Source organism: Ambystoma mexicanum, chromosome 8 (assembly GCF_040938575.1).
Source record: "Ambystoma mexicanum isolate Mex_15411 chromosome 8, UKY_AmexF1_1, whole genome shotgun sequence".
In the NCBI taxonomy this organism is placed as follows: domain Eukaryota; kingdom Metazoa; phylum Chordata; class Amphibia; order Caudata; family Ambystomatidae; genus Ambystoma; species Ambystoma mexicanum.
In genome coordinates this window covers 895,453,848-895,476,809 of record NC_090929.1, presented here as the reverse complement: position 1 = coordinate 895,476,809, position 22,962 = coordinate 895,453,848, and the positions used below count along the sequence as shown (strand labels likewise).

The 22,962-nt window shown below is 42.2% G+C and overlaps 1 long non-coding RNA gene across 1 annotated transcript; it reads right to left on the bottom strand.

The window, feature by feature from the left end:
- Positions 1-13,665: 13,665 nt before the first annotated feature.
- On the bottom strand, positions 13,666-22,548 carry LOC138472539 (uncharacterized). Its single transcript, XR_011268628.1, has 3 exons — positions 22,400-22,548; positions 17,272-17,322; positions 13,666-13,957 (listed from the first exon to the last, which is right to left on the bottom strand). It is a non-coding gene; the product is annotated as an uncharacterized lncRNA (long non-coding RNA).
- Positions 22,549-22,962: the final 414 nt, after the last annotated feature.

The window sequence follows — 22,962 nt, the reverse complement described above, 5'->3', positions numbered from 1 at the left end:
AACAAGGTTTTTTCATTGAATTTCTGAGGTTTTTATTAGTGCAATTTAACCATAATGTCCCTTTAACAATGTATTTTCATTGAATTTCATGGGTGTTTACGAGTGCATGCTAATTTCCTACAACTTCCTACAACTTACTAATATCATATTTATCCCCATATAGCAACATTTTACTCCGATATACCAAGTTTCACCTTAAAACTCTGCCATTTCCCACCTTCTAGCATCCTTTTTAACACTTCTATACATTTATTGCAGCTTTTTCCACTGTTTTTGTGTTTGTCGACAGCGCGAACGTCTGACGTCATTGCAGACTTTTCGGACAGTGTCATGCGAACACACGCGCGGCATGATGGCGTGTTCCTGAATGCGTCCGCACTTCGCGATCGGGTCTGTGTTTCATGGACAGTTCAGAACTGCACTTTCTACTGATCTAGGAACTTTCAAACTCAAAATGTTTACCTTACATAGCTCCTACACCTATTCTTACTCATTATACATTAACAATCTAGTACAGAGAACATACTTGGAAGAATATTAACAAAACTGCTATTTATCTTAAAAATGCCATCAGCTATTGACATCCCTCTTCCCCAAGAGCCATCACCACCACCAACTGGAGTAGCTACGCAACAAAAAAAGCACAGGACTTCTAAAGACAATGAAGAGGACCAAGAAGATGAGGTAGAGGAAATGCCTAGCTATAGCACCAAGAAAGAATCATGGGTGCGTCAGTTCTTTACAACTGTTGGAATGTACCAAAGGCTAAAGCTACCAAAGTGAAATGCACTGAGTGCAACGTTGTACTAATCTGTGGACTCCCTGGACAGTACTCCTATGGGACCATCCCCATGCGCCGCCACCCCAATTCAAACACTGAAACGCTCTCAAAGAGGCTGTTCCTTTCTTAGCAAGAAATAGGCTGTCTTCCTCCACCTCATCTTCCTCAAACAATACTGTAACCGCACAGCCTACTTCTGTGGGACACAGTATCCCACTAGCTACCTTGCAAGCAATAAAAGAGGCTGTTGATCCATATCTTTCGAAGACAACAGTTCTCTGTATATACTGCAACACACGACTATGCAGGGGGAGCAATTTCGAAGTGCTTATGAAGCTGTAATCAAGGAGCATGAGAAACACTGCCGCCTACCTTAGATGTAACACACGCGCAACATCTTCCCCTGTTCACCTGCCCCTCCAGATTAGTGCTTGGTGCATCTTCCCTCATTTCCCTCATTTCCCTCCCCACCTTACATTTTAAATTAGGATTCTGTATTATGCTAATGGGAATAATGTGGTGGTCATCCGCTGTTCCAGGGACTAGAATGGGGGGTTACGGCCCGCCAGCCCAAGTTATCGGCCAAAACGAAGCAAGGGTGGATAACGAGGGCTCCGGATCCTTATTCCCCATTCCTGCACCTGCAATGGGGGAAGAAGGCCATTAGCACCCCAGGTTGCCAAAGCGGTAACCCGGGGTGCTGAAACAAAAGGATTTTTCTTTCTTCACCGGGACGCGCACAGCGTCCCACTGTAGGAAGGAAAATCCTTTTCCCAGATGGCCACCATGGAAAGGGAAGGCAGGGCTCTGTACAGAGCCCCTCTTCCCTTTCCATGACGGCCTGCAGAAGGCGAAGAGAGAACCCAGTGACCATATTACCACAAGCACATTTTTTTCCTCTTTCAAACCTATCCCAAATTCAAAAAACCTTACCACATAGGCGGTCCCTGGTGGACATGGTCACTCTATCCCCATTGGTCGTCCCTCATGGTCATGGCCATTAGCCTGATTGTCTGGGTCATGACCGTATGCCATGACCTGGACAATCTGGCCACTGCCCATGGCCAAAGACTATACCTCAGTCACCAAAGGTATATGACTATTTTTTGTACCTACATTATGAAACTTGTCAAAAAATAAAACATGGACACATTTGCAAAACCATGCTTTCAGGTCCTTGCCAGTACTCCTTTTACAAGTTTGCTGGAAAACCACCCATGTTTTGTTTTTTCAAAAGTGTTAAAATGTACATCCATACAATAGTCATATAACTGAGCCTCAACTTGACAAAATCCATTGAAACACTGCACAAACATTCAAGGTTGGGTCTCTAATCTGTTAAAAAGTAGGTTCCAGGCACTACAGATTAACTTCAGGTAAGTTTATTTCCAGATTCTTAGTTACAGATCCACAAGAAGACATAAAGGACATTAGCTGAGACAAACACCGGCTCCCATCACCCAGGGCCAGCCAGCTGTAACTGCCACTACGCAGGACAGTCACTCGGAGCATTCCATCATCCACTCATAAACATTCCACATGACATCACAAGCTACCTCACCTTAGACAGGCACAATACAACACACCTCCCTCCTTTACTAAACCATACACACAGAACAAGTCACATACCAGAACAACACAACTACCACCAACCAAGATATACGCCTACATGACACTCAACTAGCAGACGGACACTTCCACAGCCAAAACCCAACCATCAAAACATCACACCCTGACAAACTACATTCCATGTACCAATCGCAAAACTACTGTCATCCATCTGCCTGTTCCTGCCACAAACAGGCAACTGGCCTCTCGCCCCAGGACTTGGCCAACCCTGAAACAGGGCTGCTTCACCTACATTCTTAAACCACCACAAAGCTGCTTCGCCTCCTACCACCTGCCCCCGCCTACAACAACGCGGGTGTCCAGGCTGCCACCCTGGAACTCAAACAGGCCTCTAGACTGCCACTCTAGAGAACTGAGACCTCAAGGCCTCCAAAAAGACAACCACAACCTCACTCCAAAAGGGTTTCACAAAGCGGAAAAACATAACATCACAGAAACCTCAAACACCCATGGACTCAACACCATACCCATTACACCAGACCAGGATGTACAAACCTTCCCAACACATTTGGAGCAGTGGCCACGCACTCCCAATGCCAACATCATTGACTGGTAAAGAAAAACATTCTTATTAGTAAGGCTGGTAACTTCACACGAGTCGACTGCTGAACCCATAGATGTAACGAAAACCACAATGAATGTCACAAATAACATAAAAAACAAATGTTCTCATCATCTCAGGTCACACCACACCCCATACCAACGGGTCATTACCAGGCATCCCCAGCTACCCCTTTACCACCAGCTACGTACTGTCCTCTGTGATGAGAAGGGCAAAGAACCCTAGAGGAGGCGCTACCTCCGTTCTGAACAACAACCTTGCTGTTCGAACTTTACCAATTCGAATGAACTCCATAACCAGACCAATACCCAAAAATGGTTTGGACAAACCAAACCAATTGGCTTTCTCCTAAAAGAGCCGAGGAGCTACCTCGCTCTAGAACAACCCCATGGCTGCTCAACTTTTACCGAATCCAGCAAACCTCACATCCAGACCAAAACCTGGACATGAATTAGAAAACCATACTAAACTTTTTCTTTGCTACCTTGCTCTAAAAGCAAAATATGACTACTACTGAACTTGTAGGAAGGAAGATGAGTGGGCACCACTTAATTATACGTCCATGTGTTGCAAATATTTGAAATTCTAAAACAAAGCAAAACGTTTGTTCCAATAATTCGTGTTTAAATATTCAGAAGGGAGCTGGCTGAGACAAATTTGGAGACACCCAAACTCAAAATACATGTGAGGCAGAAGACCAAGTGAAATACAGGGTCACACAGCCGCTCTCCAAAAGGACCCCATCCGGGTGTATGAGTAGTCCAAAACTTCTTTGAAAAAATATATATACTACAAAGTGAACAAAAAATTATCTTTTGATTGAAAAAAATAACAACAATATTAAGATTCAATTGTTTTTCAAGATGGTTTTATCCACAAGAATTCTATCAAAAAAATAAGTCTCATAAAAACATGAGAGATCACTAATGCTTTCTTAGTGAGGAAGAAATCGCCACATTCGCTTTTTCAATCAGACCAACAAATTGCCAATGCATTTCGGAATTCAATTTCCTTCATCAGGGCAGGTCTACAGGTAATGTATATGGGTACATAAATTTAACAATAATAAAGAAAACAGTTCATCATGGTACAAAAACCATCACATAATAGTGCAAAAAAACACATGTTATAATATCAATTACATACCATTCAGTCGAAGTCGCAGAAGAGGGTGCAGAAGTAAGTGAATAGGGTAGAAAAATAGAAGAAAAGAGAACAATAAGGCTCTGTATGATATCCATGGAGAATAGTAAAATGAATGCAGAAAGCATTTTACCTGAGTATGTGAACTTGAATACGCGGAGTGTGGCGTAGTGCATGTAAAACATGTAAATAACAGAAGCTGCCTGACGTGAATCAGCGCAAAAATCCAGCCGTCAGAAGATTGGCTGCAACCAAAAAGTATACGAGTTTGAGGGCCGGTGAAGTCCGTGATTGAAAACAGAATTACAACGTTAAACGCGCTTACCGTGTGCAGCGCGGGGGACAGGAGTTCTCCTCTTGCTGTCTCGCGTTCGACTGTGGCTTTCGCATCGAAGCTTTGCCAAGGCAATGCTTCCATTTATTACCACGTGATCGCAAAGCCGCCCAGATGGGCGTGCGGTCACAATTGCAAGGCTGCTATGGAGCCAGTAAGTTGATGCTGAGAGAATTCAGACATTTACCTGATCTGTGTTACCATTTGCATGACACTTTCTTCTTTCCTATTCATTATCCACAACTGAGTATTTCTTCTGTTTCCATTCTTTTACTTTCTCCACTTTTCTCCTTTTTACACTCCATTATTTCCCATTTACATCTACAAGATCAGGTAAATGTCTGAATCCTCTCTGCCTCACCTTACTGGCTCCATAGCAGCCTTGCAATTGTGACCACGCGCCCATCTGGGCGGCTTTGCGATTACGTGGTAATAAATGGAAGCGTTGCCTTGGCAACGCTTCGATGCGAAAGCCACAGTCGAACGCGAGACAGCAAGAGGAGAACTCCTGTCCCCCGCACTGCACACGGTAAGCGCGTTTAACGTTGTAATTCTGTTTTCAATCACAGACTTCACTGGCCCTCAAACTCGTATACTTTTTGGTTGCAGCCAATCTTCTGACGGCTGGATTTCTGCGCTGATTCACGTCAGGCAGCTTCTGTTATTTACATGTTTTACATGCACTACACCACACTCCGAGTATTCAAGTTCACATACTCAGGTAAAATGCTTTCTGCATTCATTTTACTATTCTCCATGGATATCATACAGAGCCTTATTGTTCTCTTTTCTTCTATTTTTCTACCCTATTCACTTACTTCTGCACCCTCTTCTGCGACTTCGACTGAATGGTATGTAATTGATATTATAACATGTGTTTTTTTGCACTATTATGTGATGGTTTTTGTACCATGATGAACTGTTTTCTTTATTATTGTTAAATGTATGTACCCATATACATTACCTGTAGACCTGCCCTGATGAAGGAAATTGAATTCCGAAATGCATTGGCAATTTGTTGGTCTGATTGAAAAAGCGAATGTGGCGATTTCTTCCTCACTAAGAAAGCATTAGTGATCTCTCATGTTTTTATGAGACTTATTTTTTTGATAGAATTCTTGTGGATAAAACCATCTTGAAAAACAATTGAATCTTAATATTGTTGTTATTTTTTTCAATCAAAAGATAATTTTTTGTTCACTTTGTAGTATATATATTTTTTCAAAGAAGTTTGGGACTACTCATACTACTGAACTTGTACCAAATCAGTTAAGCTCCATTAACCTGACCGATATCCAAAGAGAAATACAGAAGCTCAACATTTGTATCTAAATTGTCAACACTCCACACCCAATCCATTACCAAGCTCACACAGTCTCTCTGTCTCCATCCATACACAAACATTTCACATAATATACAGTGTCACCATATTCAGATATAACATGTATTCCAAACTATTGAACGCTGTAACTGTATGCTTGTTTTAAATTATACAAAAATGAAATGCAAAATGCATTTCATCACGACATGCCATACCCATATCTTGCTGCAAGTAACATGCATCACAAAAAATCATGGTTTTATGAGCCTAAGACTCCATCAACCTTATCAAGGCTCTTCAGCATAACTAAAAGTCCATGTTGTTATTTAACATATAACAACCTAAGCACGGTTTTATGAGCCTAAGACTCCATCAACCTTATTAAGGTTATGGTGTACATAAATAAAGGTCCATGTTGTTATTTAACATATAACAACCTAACACCTAAAATTCCTCAAAATGTTAGATTAGCTCTTACACACTCACGCAATCTCCACAGTATACTTCTATGCATTTAAATGTGCAGTTTTATCTATAATGTCCAACGATCATAGAACCTGCAAATCCTCAAACGTGTAAAGTATGTATACCATCCAAACGGACACAAATGCGATACATACCAGCATTTAAACCTCACTGAAACTCGCTAATAGTAGAATCAACCTTATAAATGTTGTGCATAACCATCTACCTCAAAATACATTCACTATGTATATTTCCTTTCCCCCAAGCACTACCTGGTTAAAAGCTCATTGTTGAACCCAAATGCATGCATAAACCATAACACAGCACAACACTAGAAACCTTTACTATGCCAGACAGTGAAAATGAGATGTAGCAGAACTTCCCTTATTGTCCTTGCCGTCGGCCGCTCCATTGCACCTCACCATCCGAGACGGAACGATGTCTGATGAAGCAAGTCTTTATTCCTCATTCCCTTAATGTCCAGTCCAGTCCTTCCTTAAACTGTTTTTTTTTTTTTTTCATTCCGGATGATGAAGACACATGACGCATCCACGTTGCGTCCATCCTGTATGGTGCTTTACTCGAGCCTCACTCCACCTCACACGGTTTCTTTTACTGCATACAGTTGGCCTGCAGAACACTAGGGGTTCAGCATTCCGCTACTTCGTCAACTTCGCCAACTCCCTGTGTCCCTTGTTCGACGTTATCAATCTCAACCAAGTAACAGAGCAAATCATAGCTCCTACGCTGTCGAATGGCCTATCTGTCAATTACTGAGACGGCCGCAGCACCTTCACTCAGTAATTGCAAACTCATCTAGGTTTCACTTTGTTTCAAAAACAGCGCACACCGACTACTTCTGCGCCTATATGGCGCAACACCTCTTCACACACATGAGGTGCGCTGATATTCCGGCCTCAGCAGCAAAGCCCTAGAACACTTTTCTGCGCCACTTGCTGGACTCTTGGGTCACAACCACAAGCCAAGAAACTTCGAAGTCTCTCTTCTGTCAATGGAATAGCTTCACTCTCCACTTATGGGGAATCCTCCCACATCTTTTTTAGACAGCTACTTCCCATTTAAATTAACAGGCACCGCGCAGGATGCTCCCAGTGGGCCAGTTCCTCTCTACAGCTCGGGCAGCAAAAAGCTTAAGCATACCTTTTTACAAGTTGGGCCAGCTTGCCAGGGAAGTCTTTTCCTCTGCCTTACCCTGCGCCCTGGGGAAGCATGTCAGGGCTTCTCCCTGATGACCCCCTTGGGGCCTAGCTTGCTCACAACTTATGAGCGCTGGTCCCACCAACGATGGGGCTTTCATCCTCTGGCTCCCCCTGCGCCCTGGGTGATGGGACTTACAGTTTTTGGGGGCAGTGTTGTCCGTCTCCAGTAGCTTGTCCTTCCTGCACCCCCCGCAGCAGGGTCTTCAGTCCTTTAGATTGTGGCACATAGGTTACCAGAGACCGACTCGTCGCCATTGTTAAAAAGTGGGTTCCAGGCACTTCAGATTAACTTCATGTAAGTTTATTTCCAGGTTCTTGGTTACAGATCCACAAGAAGACATAAAGGACATTAGCTGAGACAAACACCGGCTCCCATCACCCAGGGCCAGCCAGCTGTAACTGCCACTACGCAGAACACTCACTCAGAACATTCCATCATCCACTCATAAACATTGCACATGACATCACAAGCTACCGCACCTCAGACAGGCACAATACAGCATAATCTTTCTGAAAACCTTTGTCCACATTTGTAAAATGGAAAGAAAGTTATAAGTTATCTAAAATGTATCCCCCTCCTGACAAAATCCCACTAAACTTTGCAAAAAACCTGTATATCTAGATCTAATATCCCTTTTCAAACTTTTGTGCAGATTCGTCAAATTGCATCTTATTTATAGGCCTTTACGATATTTTGAGACCACCCCTCTTATGTTGCCCCCTCTTATCAAAATCCCACCAAACTATGCAAAAACATTTATATCTAGATTTAAAATTGTTTTGCAAACTTTTGTGCAGATTCGTCAAATGGCATCACATTTATAAGCCTTCACAATATTTTGGGACCCCTCCCTCTAATTTTGTTCCTTCTTGACAAGACAGCACCACACTTTGGAAAACCATTCAGTATCAGGTCTAGAATGAAATTCCTAAATTTCATGCAGTTTCACTGAGTGGCACCAAAGTTATAAGCCATCCAAAACTGCTTGTCACCAACCCAGTAATGTACAAATAAGCATAGATGTCCACGAACATCTGAGATGTTCACGAACACTGTTTGCGGACATTGGGGAATAAAAGCACCTGTTTTTTGGCTTTTTAAGGCCATACCCCATCCCAACCACACCACCCCTCACCTCCCCAAAGATTGATTAACAAGTTTTGCAAGTGCAATGTTGTGTTTTTCAATATGATTTTACTGCAATGTCCGTGGACACTGGCGCCTTTCCGCAAATCCAACATGGTGGGCGTTTTGAAAAAATATGACGCACCTCATGCTTTTTACCATCCAATCAGTGGGTGTGTCCGATGTCCGCGGACCTGACATCAGCTCTGGATCAATCGGAGGCTCTTACGTGGAACGACAGGGAGGTGAGTCCGCCAACTGAACCCTGATATCACTCTTTCTTTTTTACCTACATTTTGGTCATTTCAAAAAAAAAAAACTACTGGATGGATTTACACCAAAATTACAAAAGCAAGCTTTCGAGATCAAGCTGCTGCTCCTGCCCCAAATTTGCTGAAATTCCGTCCAGCGGTTTGGGCTGTAGGCGTGACCAAAATTTATTTTCCATTGTGTCTATGGGAAAAACCACACATTTTGGGAACCCCCCTCTATAACTTCTATACATTTTTCCAATTTATTTTGGACTTAAACAACTTTGAAGAAACCTCACCAAACGTTGCAGGATCAATCTGACGGGGCCATATACCTATTCTGCAAATTTTTATGAGGATTCAGTCTGGGGGGACGAAGTTATAAGCCGCTCAAAAAGTACTCTTCTATCGGTTGGGCAACTTGACCATAACTACAGGGCCGCTACCACAGGCCCTGTAAAAAAATAAAAAAATAAATATATATATCCCGATCGGGATACACTCCCCTGATAATTGAAGACATGAATGCTTTACGAGATCTCATTCATCTAGAAACCGAGTGGCAAGATGATGAAGACATAAGCGACCCTCAGTGGGAACTTATGAACATTAGCACTGACTGGCCTAGTAAGAGCAACTTGAGACTTAAATCACGTTTCAATCCCATGTTCAATCCTGGTGGCAACATAGAGGCTTTTCAAGATCTGGTGATAACTGACCTCAAAAAGATAAGGAAAACTAAAACCAACATTTCCAAAAATAACTTAACTCGACAAGAACTAGAGAACCTTTCAAGCATGAAAAAATTGGATGATTACATCATCAAACCCTCTGACAAAGGTACCAACATTGTGATTATGAATAGGTCTGATTACATCACTGAGGCCAATAGACAACTGAGGGATCAGAAATGCTATAAATTGCTGGACAAGGATCCAACATTAGAAATGAATAATCAACTTTTTGAGTTGCTGATGAAATGGAAGGAAAAGGGTCTTTTGGAGGAAGACGTGTAAATATTTGCATCCTAGATTTCCAATGATGCCCACAATTTACTTCTTGCCAAAAATTCATAAAAGCAAAACCAGACCTCCGGGGAGACCCATAGTGACTTTATGTGGGGCACTACTCGAAAATGTGTCTAAATTAGTAGATGAAACATTGATAAAATTTGTCACAAGCTTGCCGTCATATTTACAAGACACAAAGGATTTCCTAAATAAAATTGACGGCGTACCTTGGGAAAGGACATATCTACTAGCCACATTAGATGTTGTCTACCTGTATACTTCGATCAGACACACAGATGGATTAAAGTCCTGTGAGCATTTCTTAAACACCAGATCATTGAATTATCTTGAACATGGTAAGATGATTTTAGAAATGATCAATCTCTGCTTAACAAATAACAGCTTCTTAACTGACAACAAGTTTTACACCCAATTGCAAGGCACAGCCATGGGGACTACGTTTGCTCCCCCATATGCAAATCTAATGATGGGATGGTGGGAGAATCTGTAGTGTGGGTTCCCCCCAACAGTCACTTAACAGATAAGGTGGTCCTGTGGCTGCGTTACATAGATGATTTATTTGTAATATGGGACGGACCCGCAAACGAATGGTTGGAGTTTGTGAAGTTACTTAATATAAATTAATACAATCTTCAGTTCATCGAGAGCCACAGCAAGACCACCGTTGTCTATTTGGACATACTTGTCAATGTGGACAATGACAGTTTGGTGACTGAATTGTATAGAAAGCCAACTAGCTCCAACACACCATTGCATGCTAAGAGCAACCACCCCACCTCATTAAAATGGAGCATTCCCTATGGTGAATTCATCCGCATCAGACGGAATTGCTCGCAATTGGAAACTTATGACAAGGAGTGTAGACTAATGGCACAAAGATTCCAGCAAAGAGGTTACCAAAAAAAAGTGTTGGAGAGAGCCTTTCATAAAGTACGGCAAATGGATCGCAAGATTTTGCTAATGCCCAAGGCTCATATTGAAAATGAAACAGAAGAACAAGAGACACGTCTCATTTTGACATACAGCAAAGCCTCTAAGAACATTCGCCAAATAATACACAAACATTGGCATGTACTTAGGCAGGACGAGCATCTGGGACGTACCTTAGGGCCCAACATCAATATTACTTATAGGCGCTCAGCTTCTTTGAAAGATAATCTGGTATCAAGCTATATGAGCCCAAGAACAGTACCTGTGACTCAAAGCTGGTTAATTACCGCCCCAGAGGGTTTTCAAAGATGTACCAAATGTAAGGCTTGCAAATTTGCTAAAAATATCAAACAATATCAACATCCTGTTCTGAACAATAATGTGATCATAAAATCTAGAATCACTTGCGAAACAGAGTACGTTGTGTATGTCCTTACCTGCCCGTGCGATAAGTGGTATGTAGGGAGTACGATCGGCAAGTTAAAACTTAGAATTTTGCAACATATCAGAGCAATTAAAAATGTCGATCCAACATACCCAATGGCCCTACATTTCCAAGAAAAGCACGGAGGAAAACTCGACGGTTTTGGATACTTTGGAATATATGCTATCCAAAAAACAACAAGGGGGGGAAACCGTGAACTCCTCTTGCGACAAATGGAAACCAGATATATCTTGGACTATGGGCCTCATTACGACCCAGGCGTTAAGGGTTAACGCCGTTGTTAACCCTTAACGCCTGATTCTGATTTTAACGGCTGCTTTTAGCAGCCGTTAAAATCCATGGCGCTAACCTGCCATGATGCTAATTACGCCACCCTAATTTACGGTGGCGTAATTAGCGCCTTCCCCACTCCCATTATGCCCTATGGGGCAAAAATGGGAATGGGGAAGGGAAAATGGAATGGGGCGGTAAATCCGTAGTTTACGTAGTTTACACCATGGTGGTAAAGTTGGCGCAATTAGCGCCTGGGTCGTAATGACCCCCTATGAGACAAAGAAACCCCAGGGCCACAACCTAGATGAAGAATTATACACATTCCTAGGAACTTAATAGGTCTAAAAAGTAATAAAAGTAAAACATTGATCTGCCAAAGACGATCCCAGACCGTGGCATGCTGAGTTGGGTTCCAGCTACCTCAAAAATTATGTGTACTTAAGACTTTTCTCTTTGTTTACATATTGCTCCTTTTCTTATAATATATTGTATTTATAGGATTGCGTCAACCCACATTGAAAATGTATTTGATTGTTTTCGGCTTTTGGTCTGTTTCAAATATGGGTGTTATGTTTTCTCACAATCATAACGATTCGAGGGTCTATTTATTTTTTCCTTTTTTTGCCATTCCGAGATTCACAAGAATTCTAGACCTCTCTTGTCTTTTAGTTTTTATTTTTTCACTTCTTTTTCTTGCCAGGGCAACCAAAGGATATTCTTTGTTGAAGTATCAATGTAACACAATGGAACAACAGTAATATGCACATTTTTCTTTAATTTCTTTAATTTCAATCTGTCTCTTACTCCCATTGGTTTATTATTGATTTTAGGGTCATTTATATCGCATGGGGCTGTTTTGAAAGTGAGGTTTTATTATATGGAGGCAATTGCCCAAATAATGATCTGGTAAAACTGTTCTTAATTCATGCTATTTACAAATGATTCAAGTGTAAAATACATCTGTTTTTAAGGATGCACTAAGGATTCTGTCGTGCTGCTAAATGCACTAGGCACTTAATAAACTGTAAAATTAATTTTCAGGTTATCAAATGCACATAGCACTTTAACAACATTTGTTGTACTTTGGGAATTTTGCACAGCTCGTGAATACCGGTTCAGGTGTTTGCACGGGTTAAATTAAGTACACTTGAATCAAGCAATTTGAAAGAATGAGTGCACTACGCACTTTATTTTAGATACTGCATGTAATTATTTATTCATTCATTTTTACGAGAACTTACCTCACATAAAGGGTTTTTTGTCAACAATAACCATTTGCCCTTGGTCAGCCGAGCATTTCCAAATAAGCATGTTTTGTTTTTCTTTGCTATTAAGCTTAATGAGATTTAACACGCTTTAACCCATTCCAAGATGGCGTACTTTTACAAGAGACAAGAAAAGAAAGTGTGCACGACTCTCTACACAGAAGTCACAGAGTTGATGACTGTATAAATAGTCGTTCCATTGTGTTTGTTGCCCTAAACGTGAACAAGCGGTCTGTCACCGTGAAACGTGTCGTTTTTCGTGTTTGTTTCTCCCTTCCTGGACATTTTATGAATTAAAGTATTGATTTTTGGCTGACATTAACTGGTTTCCTGCCTCAGTGTTTTGCTGTGACTATTGCAAGCAAGACTGTTTCCTGGAGTGCTTTCCACCTTTCCTGGACCTTGGTGCAGAGTTTTCAACATATATATATATATAAATATATATATATATATTTTTTTTTTTGTTTGTTTTTTTTTTTGCTTATGTATGTGTTTTTGGTCAAAACCCCATAACTTTGCAACAGTCCACCATATCCCTTTGCAATAGGAATAATGGTATTAAAAATGATAAACCGTAACATATTCATCATTATTATTGCTGTTAACCTGTTAACAGTATAATTATCATCATTAAAATTGGCACTATTATATATCTGATGGTGTGTTCTACACTTGGCATGTGCATCCTTGCTACAGTACTCTCGCTGCGGGGGGGGGGAGTGTTTTATTTGTAGACATATTTCAGGATATTTTTGATGATAGTCTTTTACCACATCTTGCTTATCTATAGAGATAAGGGGGGGCCTCACAGGCCCCACTGAGTCTTTTCCAATCATTTCCTCAGTTTTGCAGCTATTGCTAGGAATGAAGCAGAGTGACAGACACCAGGTTCTTTAGATTTCAGGGTGCATTTATTATAGGTAAGACAACAGGTTCATATCTACTGCAGCAGTGCCCCTGTATTACAGGAGTGACCCCAGTCATCAGTTGTTTATCTCTTCTGAAATAAGAAATGATATATTTAATAATGAATAACTTTTCTGGTTTTCATCACAACTTGTAGAATTGGGGATTCTTCTTCCTGAGGCAGAATGTAGGAGAACTGGTCCCTCCCAAGTGCAATTAACACTTCTTAACACCTTTTACCGACTTCTGGTCTTGACATGGAGGTGGGCAAGGCTCTGTTTGGCAAGAATGAGAAGAATAGTGTTAGCAAAGAGTTGGTGGTAGCTGGGAGATATAGATGTACTGAGGATGCACAATTAGGATCTTATGGTAATTATACGTGCTGTTTCTTGATCCAGACCCACTTCAACATTAATTATCATCACTGATTCATTTTACTAAATCTGATTTTGCTTTCTGCTTGAGCACATCTCAGTCCATCATTCAACCACAAACCAATCATATCTCGCACCAAGCATTGTCTGGTCTAGATACTGACATCACAGTTAAGCCTTGTTATTAAAGCCAGCTGCACATTCCTAGCATTTTCTCTCAAGCCTAACAATAGCTGATCACAGTTCACAAACATAATCTCTCCTCATCATCCTGTATATTTAAACCACTTATTTGTCTATTGTCTAATCCCCATGTCCTATAAGCTTCCCTTCCCCTCAACCCTCCTCCTTTCATATTGAAGGACCATGTTCTGGCAACAAGCTGGCAAGGTCACAATACCCCTCTTCTAGGACAAGGCCAGTAAGATCACTATGGTGGTGATGAGCGCAATATAAATATCAAATAACATAACATTTCCGGGCACAGATTATAATAGAAAGCACATTTTTTGGGAAGTCAAAATAGTTCAATGCTAAAAAAACAAATGGTTTGATACTGTGTTCAGTATTTAAGATGTCAGATGTTTGTGTAGGCACATAGAAAGTTCACCAATTATTTGATCCTGTGCTGGATGGAGTATGTGAGACCTTGAAGGGTTTTGCTTTCATAATTGCCCAGTACACATCATTGTCTTGCTAGTTATATATACACGCAGCTCACTGATGGCCAGGGCCAGCACACTCCTTCAGTCCATTACCACATTCTCGGAGGGTTGACTGTGTTGCAGCAAATGGATAAATGTACGGAAATGGTGTTTTCAGTAGAAAATTACATTTTTTGATTATAGTTGTATACATAAGGAAAAGTTGGAACATTTCTCACTTTTAAGTAGATATTGAAAGGTTCTACAGACCAGCTACTACAAAGACTGGTTTCTGTGGCTTTCACCTCTTTGCATCTGTTCTAACAAAAGGTTTAGCAACTTAAATGTTTTACTTCATTGGTATTTATTTATTTATTCATAGTACTTATAGCACACCATTAGCCAAAGCTTTTTTCAAAAGTGAACAACAGTACAATATAAATGGAAGAGCAAATGAAGCTAACACCAATAAGTACAGCCATGCTTGAAAAAGAGAAAATCCAGCAGAGCATTCTTGGGTCAGAGAGACAAATACTGTTTTGGACGTGTTTTAAATAAATGAAGAGTAGAAGAAGACTGTACATCAAAAGGTCATGAATTCCATAATCTAGGAGCCAGGTGAGCCCTTTTTCTCGATGCTCTGAACACAAAGAATGGCCTTTTTAGAGTAATTTCCTGCCAGAGTGAACAATTCCCCCAAGCCGTTTAAGCACTGTTTGAACATCCAGAGTTTCAGGTCTGTACTAGAGTGGAAAGCCTTGCCATGCTGTTGTAATTGCATGTTGTTCTTTGGTTATCACTGCCTCGTAAGCTTTTTTAACTCGAATCTCTAAAGTTTGCAATGTTTTTTGTTCACTTGTAAAGTGAGACAGTTCTAACCATGCCCTTCCAAAGATGTGCAGGCATTTGCATGCTGTGCAACATGATGGCCCCTCCACTCAATGCACTGATCATACATTGCAGTATGTTTGCAGAGAGGAAGGCCTGTATAGTTTAATTGTGAAAATACTTCATGAAATTCCTGGATTGAGACATAGGTTTAGCTACACAGCCCCCTTTTTGATCTTTGGCAGGGGATGTTATCTCCAGGTGCTTCCAGGGATGAGAGGACTTGCGTAGAACAAGCTTAGTTAGTGTGAAGTGAAAGAAAAGAAATGACATTAAATGTAAAGTTCAGCCTATTGCTGTTTGAGTGAGTGTATCCCTGGTGAAGAGACCCTTGGGTGGCAGGCAGATACGTGAACATCTTGAAGGACCTTTTCAAACAATAAATACTCAGTTTCTATTCTCAACTATGATCCTTTTTTACAAGATTATGAGATGTTATATTTGCACTGGGCCACAGATGGTTTTCTTTGTGTGTATGTTTTATGCGCAGGTCACAGGGTGCTGCAGATGTTGGTTGGATCCCTGCTCATGCATGAATATACACATCTTACAAATGAAGTGACATCAACTAACATTTTGAAGCAGGTGGACAGAATAGGGCAGCTGAGAGGAGCCTGTGTAGCAGTCTGTTATTTCATAGTTGAGCAACACAGTATACATATTTATGTACAGGTTGCTGAAAATGTTGCAGTCATTTATGTTGTATCAGTCATTTGTTGGAAACCATGTTCATTCATTCTTGCAAAGATAATCTCAGTAAGTTATCCTCTTATGTGGGCTGGTAGCAGCATGCACAGGATATACATTATGCTGCATGAAGCCATATTATTGGACTCACAGGCTGCTAATAGTTCTATATTGTAAAATAACACATCTCTCTTAAAGGGTGTGTTTGGTCAGCATAGAGCTACCGAGCATGGTAAGCGGAAAGGACAAGTGAGAAGAGGTGGAGGTTGGGTTTTATAGTATATATACACTTGTAGATGAGTAAATACCAACAATGGGGATATATTTCACCTAAGGGTCTGAGTGACTATCATTCTGAGCTCTTCATGGAAATGAACCCTGCTGTTGTGTGGCCACTCAGTGTCCATTTTCCACATCCGCCTCTGACTGTATTGACCAGCAATACACGTGGTGGATAAGGCCCGTAAGTGGAATGCATAGACATCCTGGGATGAAAGAAAAATATCTACGGTCCTGGGCACCTCCTTAGCCTCCCCCTTTAGTCAGCCTCCTTCCTTCACCACACCACCAGAGACCTGAGAGGCCGATGCAATGCTGCACTCCCCTGCTATGAAGTCACGCCAGTGGAAGATGATCATATGTGAACTTTACTGTCTATAGGAACATAACCTGAGAGTGTAATGACTGCTCACCACTTTCCTTTGAGGCATTACCATAAGCTTGGTGGGTTCTCACTTGATGTGATGTAATGTTTAAGTCGGGAAGGATCTAGGATAAACACAGGAGGGGCGTTGTATTGCTTAAGTTCCAGCAAGGATGATTTACACAGTTTCTGCCGTTCTTGTTGTCATGGGTGGAGATGGGTCTGCGATTGGGGGTAGGATGTAGGATTGCAGGTGCTGAGTCTGCCTTGGATATGCTCCACAGTGTATTCAGTGATTAGAGGTCAAAGGGGTTGAAAACAGGTGATTGTGTTGCTGATTTAATCTCTCTCACCTGGGACACATTGAGGAGTCTGGTCCTGGCACTGCTGCACCGGTTCACAGGCTAAAAAAAAAGCAAGATATTAAGGTTAGCACAAAAACATCTGTTTGGAAATCAAGGTCTTCCTAATACATCACATTACTTGGAAACATTTTCAGCAACAATAGGGGCACAATCACAAAACTAGATGCACCATCCATGGTGGCTGAATATTGCTCTTAGCGCAGGTGGGCAGCCTTCTTTCACCCACAGGGCAAGAGCATCATGGTCGACAGAATGGTACATGCAACCGTGGAATCCAGGAAGTAGAGAATAGAGTTCTGAAGTTCCCACCACAAGGCTCATAGGTGGGCAAACAAAAGGCATCCTTTTGGATGGTCATGGTAGTGGTCACTGCCCACAAAAGGATTGAAGCTCAGATTAGATGATTCTAAGGGTGGACAGCTCATGAGTAAAATGTTGATCTTTGACATGAGAGCAGCCTGCACTCTGCAAGGTCGAAAGCCCAAGTAAGACATAGCCTTACATCCTTCCAGTGCCAATTAACCAAGTACCATTAAAAATTATTGAGAAATGATAACACCTGTTATTACAGCGCTTAGAAGTTGGAGGGGTCTACTAAGTAGTGCTATATTAGAAAACAATGCTATTATTATATAAGGAAGAACTCCCTAAGCAGGGAGCATTACCACTTGGTAATGGCCCAAAGCCCAAGTTACAGGACACAGCAAAGTCAGTACCCTATTGCGAACCCATGCACCATTACCAAATTTAAATGCTGCCCAATGAGGGGGTTATGGCTATCAGCACACAGCATATTGTGACAGCTGTTTAACAAGTTTTAAAAGCTACAAAAGGAGGTGCCTGCCCAGGAACAAAGAAGAAGGGAACTACTCCAAGTCTCTTCTGACTTATAGGGCACAGGTCAGTGAAGGGATGGGACTGACTAAGAGCGTAGGGAGCGGCGTGGTAAAGTTGAGCCCGGATGTGGTGGTGGGTGGGCTACAAAAGCACTAGTTGGAGGATTGTGGGGCAAAGGGGGGACAATGAGATTTAGGAGCAGAGTCGAAAGAAGAATGGTAGGTAAAATGGGGCATCAATTGCTCCCATCAGATGTCTCTTGACAGCACCAGATCATGTCTTTTAAGAAAGGAAAAGAATATGTGCCTTCCATCAAGCATTATTACCTAAAAACATTAATGGGGCCGCCTCTAATTTTGCTGTCAAGAAATCTAGGCTCTCAGTTTCTGATAGCTTCAGTTTGGGCTACTTCTGAGTCTACAATAAACATGATTTTAATATCAAGCTATTGACTCTCTCAGAGAAGAAGTGGTTATGATACAATTTTGATATTGCATTTTCAAGGTTCATGCCGGAAGACACTCCAACATGAACGGGAGGAAGGGGGGAGGGGACAGCTAAGTGGGTGTTCTGACCTTGGACCTCATGTTTCTTCCTATCTCTCGCAGGGTAATTGCTATCCTACCTGCATGCACCAGGACATATGCCTGCTGTGAATTCTGCTGTGGCCTGATACATTTCTGGGCACATGAGGCCTGTTCCTTTATGAGTTCTGTCTGCTCAATAGACATATTTTATCTCAGTCATTATATGCTGTAGATGTGCGGACTCAGGTCTCGCATTGAAGATCTGGTCAGTAATGGATCTCAACTCTGTGATGGCTGCCTGCAAAATGGCTGATACTTTTACTCCAAAGCTGTCGGCTGATAGCCGAAATGGACAGTCATGGTGTCCTCACTATGAGAGACACTTCCGACGGTCACGGAAGCTCCACATCCGGTTTTCAAATGAGAGGACTGTCAACACCAAGCTACAGAAAGATATCTGGAGCTTGCAGCTTTACCAGCTCACTGTCTAAACGTGGGAAATGAAAGCCTGAAGATCTCTGAGGAAACTCTTGGGTATCTCTGTGCCCGCCATGACAACAGCATTAAGTTGCTACAAGTGCGCACATCAATTTTTCACACTTTGCCCAACTGTCACAAGAAGCGCAACCTGAGCCTAATCCATACATTTGAGTAATTCTCTAGGTTTCTTGAGCATACTCCAATCTGCAATTTGGTCATAAAGATGTGAGTGCAACTCAACCTCTCGCAGAGATTTGTTGATGACTAGATCACAATTAATTGCACAGATGCCTGCAATTTCTAGAGCTCCATTAAATTGTCCTACAGGAATTTACTCCAGCCAATCCACCGGCACTAACCTGCTCTTCATTTGGGAGCCTGTGTATTGGTTGGCACTAATAAACCCACAAAGTCAATGCAAATTTGATAGGGTTTTCACTTCTTGCAAAGCCTTCAATAGATAATTTATCCTTTGCTTTCCCTGATGACCAGACCTTAAGTTACGAGACATGATAGAGTGTCCTTAACTGCCATCTGCACCCCTCTTGGGACCCAGGTCCTTGCACCCTAATACAATAAACACAGTGTGCTCTGTGGTTCCCAGATGTTTTGGACTATGACTCCCATGATCACTCACCATTGACTAAGCTGGGTAGGGCTGAAGCTGGCGAGCTGTGGGTTGCAGACGGTTGCTCTAGCGCCAAGATGCAAACATTGAGTTTGACATATACAGGTGACGGACATTTGGACATAGCTTTTGCATACTTCCCTTTCCTGTTCGTTTGCACTTAAACACGTGTTGTTGAGTCCTTGCACGAGCAAACTTTGTAAATTCCCCAACTATGCAGCAAAGTAATGGGTCATGTCAATTTTCACTGGTTATTGACCTGTATTTAAGATATATTTGTGTCAATGTAACACAGATAAATAATTGTAATTGTAAATGTTTATTTGTAAAGCGCTTATACACATGTGAAGTGCTTCAAAGCGGGAAGGGAACAAGGGAATACAGTAGTCATTCTAAGGCCTTCAAGTTTCCGAATTATCTAACAAAATTAACTAGCATACTAGGCCTGAGGCATTTCTACTATTACAAGTGCATAACAGGGGGGAAGGAGTGAAGAGGGGTGGGGGGAGGATACAATCAATAAGCTGCCATACTAGGCTAAAGGACTTGTCAGATAGTACAAGTGCATGACAACGAGTGTGGAGAGAAGGAGGGGGGACAAGGGGGAAAAGTACATAAAAAACAAGAAACTACCATACTAGGCCTTGTGACAGTCAGATTGATTGATGATTGGTCATCATCAATAATGGGCCCATGCACAAGTAGTTCAGGTACAACCGAGCTAGGGAGGGGGGACAAAGAGAGGACAGGATAAACGATCTTGCTAGGCCTAATGCATTCAAGGACGTGCAAGTGCATAGACAGGAAGTGCGAGGGAGGGGGGAGCAAGTGCACCCAGTCCATCAGGGGCCTGGGTTAAGTGCAGAGAGGTTGCCCCTCACATGGAACATATTCCGAGTGCAGAAGTGTGTAGCAGAGTGCAGAGACCTGGAGGCAAGTGTAGGAATGGCAGGGGAGCCTAAGACCTGTGAGGCTCTGGAGGTGCACCAGACGGCCAGTCAGCAAAACTGAGCAGAGTTGGGGAGGATAAAGGAGGAGAGAAACAGGAGAGAAGAGAAGGGAGGTTAGCAGGGGAGAGGGAGAGTGAAAGAGGAAAAGAAGAGGAAGATATTGAGGAGTTTCCGGAACTTGAGGAGGTCCAGCTCAAGATGGAAAGAGGCAGGGAGGCTGTTCCAGAGGGAGGTACCTGCAGAGGATAAAGTTCTACCCCCAAATCTCTGTTTGGAGAAATGGCTCACCTGCAGAGTTGGAGGAGGCCGAGCGGAGGGCTCTAGAAGGAGAGTATTTAGGCAGAGAACGTTGTAGGTAGTGCGGGCCCCGGCCCAGAAAGCCTTGTGTACCATGCAGACGGACTTGAACTTGATCCTTGCAGCCACTGGGAGCCAGTGGAGGGATTTCAGTGCCAGAGAAATGTGGTCCCTGGGCTTGCGGCCAAGGATAAGTCTTACAGTTCTAATCTGGATAAGTTGAAGAGGTCGGAGAGTAGAAGTAGGAAGATCGAGAAAGAGACTGTTGCAGTAGTCCAGTCTAGAGAGAACCAGGGTTTTGCAGACAGTGAGCCTTTGGGGGAAAGTGAGAAAAGGTAGAATACCTCTGAGGAGGTGCAGCTGGTAGCGGGACTTTTTAGAGATGTCCGAGATGTGAGAAGAGAAGCAGAGAGTGGAGTCGAAGAATACCCCTAGAGATGTTTCCTCACTGCTGGGTGAGGGCACAGAATCAAGGGAGGCCGGCCAGAGTGCAAGTTGGAAAACGGGAGCAGGGGTCCCAATGAGGACAATCTCTGTCTTACTGGCATTAAGGCAGAGATCATTAGCAGCAGATCAGGATTGAATTGCGGACAGTCAGGGATGAGCGAGGAGGGGGAAGAGGCCGAGGGTAGCCTGAAAGAGAGCTGTGTGTCATCCTCATAACACTGAAGGAGGTGAAGGCAGAGATCCTGTGGGCCAAACATAACTTTGCAAAAGAGTTGGGACAACTGTTGTTTTTAATCACATATACTTGTCAATTCTCCTGCTGGACATTTGTGTCTATGTATTGTATTTCTCATGTATGAAATTGTGCTGTGTTGGACTGAGTTATATAGGTATTCCTACTACTGAGGTAATTTACTCCCCTCCGACATACTAAAGTCTTTTTGGTGTTAAAATATTCCAGCCATCTAGGGTGTTGTGGTGATCTGCCAAGTCTAATAGTGTGTCATGCTGTATAAGTAAGTATAGGTTATTGCGATTTAGACATTATTATATATGGTGATACTGTTAAAGCTGGGTGAAATCTTTATATAGGGATTGCATTAGAACAGCACTGTAAATAGTTAATGAACAAAAAATACTAAGTGAACATGGACTATTTTTCATTGCGGAAATATACTATGTTTACCCATCGAACAGCTCATATTGTCAGACCAAATGATCAATGTTTTGAAAAAGACAATCAGTGAGATAGATCAGTGGGTTCAACACTTACTGCAGAGAGCTGTTTGTAACCTGTATTTCACACGTTTGAAAACCTGCAACACCCACTCAGTCTTTAATCCTTCAAAGGTCGATAAAGTGAGCACAGATGGGCTGGGTTGTAAATAGCAATCATTTAAGTGCAAAGAGCGATTTACTCTGTCGCCATTATTGATAATATTGTTACTTACGTTCTTGGCACTTGCCCTGGACTTGGGGCTCTTGACACTGAGGCTGCTGAGGTTCCTTGCATCCTCCCTTGGCTGACATGGTCGTCTCTAGCACCGGTTGCCCGAAAATGAAGACAGGAAATAATGGAAGAGTCCCTTTGAGCTTTGCCTCCTCGTCTGAGCCTGAGCCATATATATACGTGAGATGAGTACCACCCCCGCCCCCGAAGCAAGTTGTTCTACATACTTTGAGTATGATCTCAACAAGAATTTCGAAATCCCAACACATTAAGATATGTCAAGGAACAGCTCAGCCCTAATTGCCTTGTTTTCCTTTACCCCCAAGGCAGGGTGTTGAGTTTCTCATCTGATGCAACAGCTCCTACCTCAGCAGCCACTTCCTGCATTGGGCAACAGGCCCATATTTTGTGGAACCTGCCAGGTGCAACCTTTCCCAACAGAGATGAGTGTTCAGTTTACAGGAACAAATCATCACCAAATACATTCCTAGTGGATTCTGGCATTGTATTTGTATTTGTATTTAGTTTATTTGTATAGCGCCGCCAGCCCTGAGGCAACTGAGC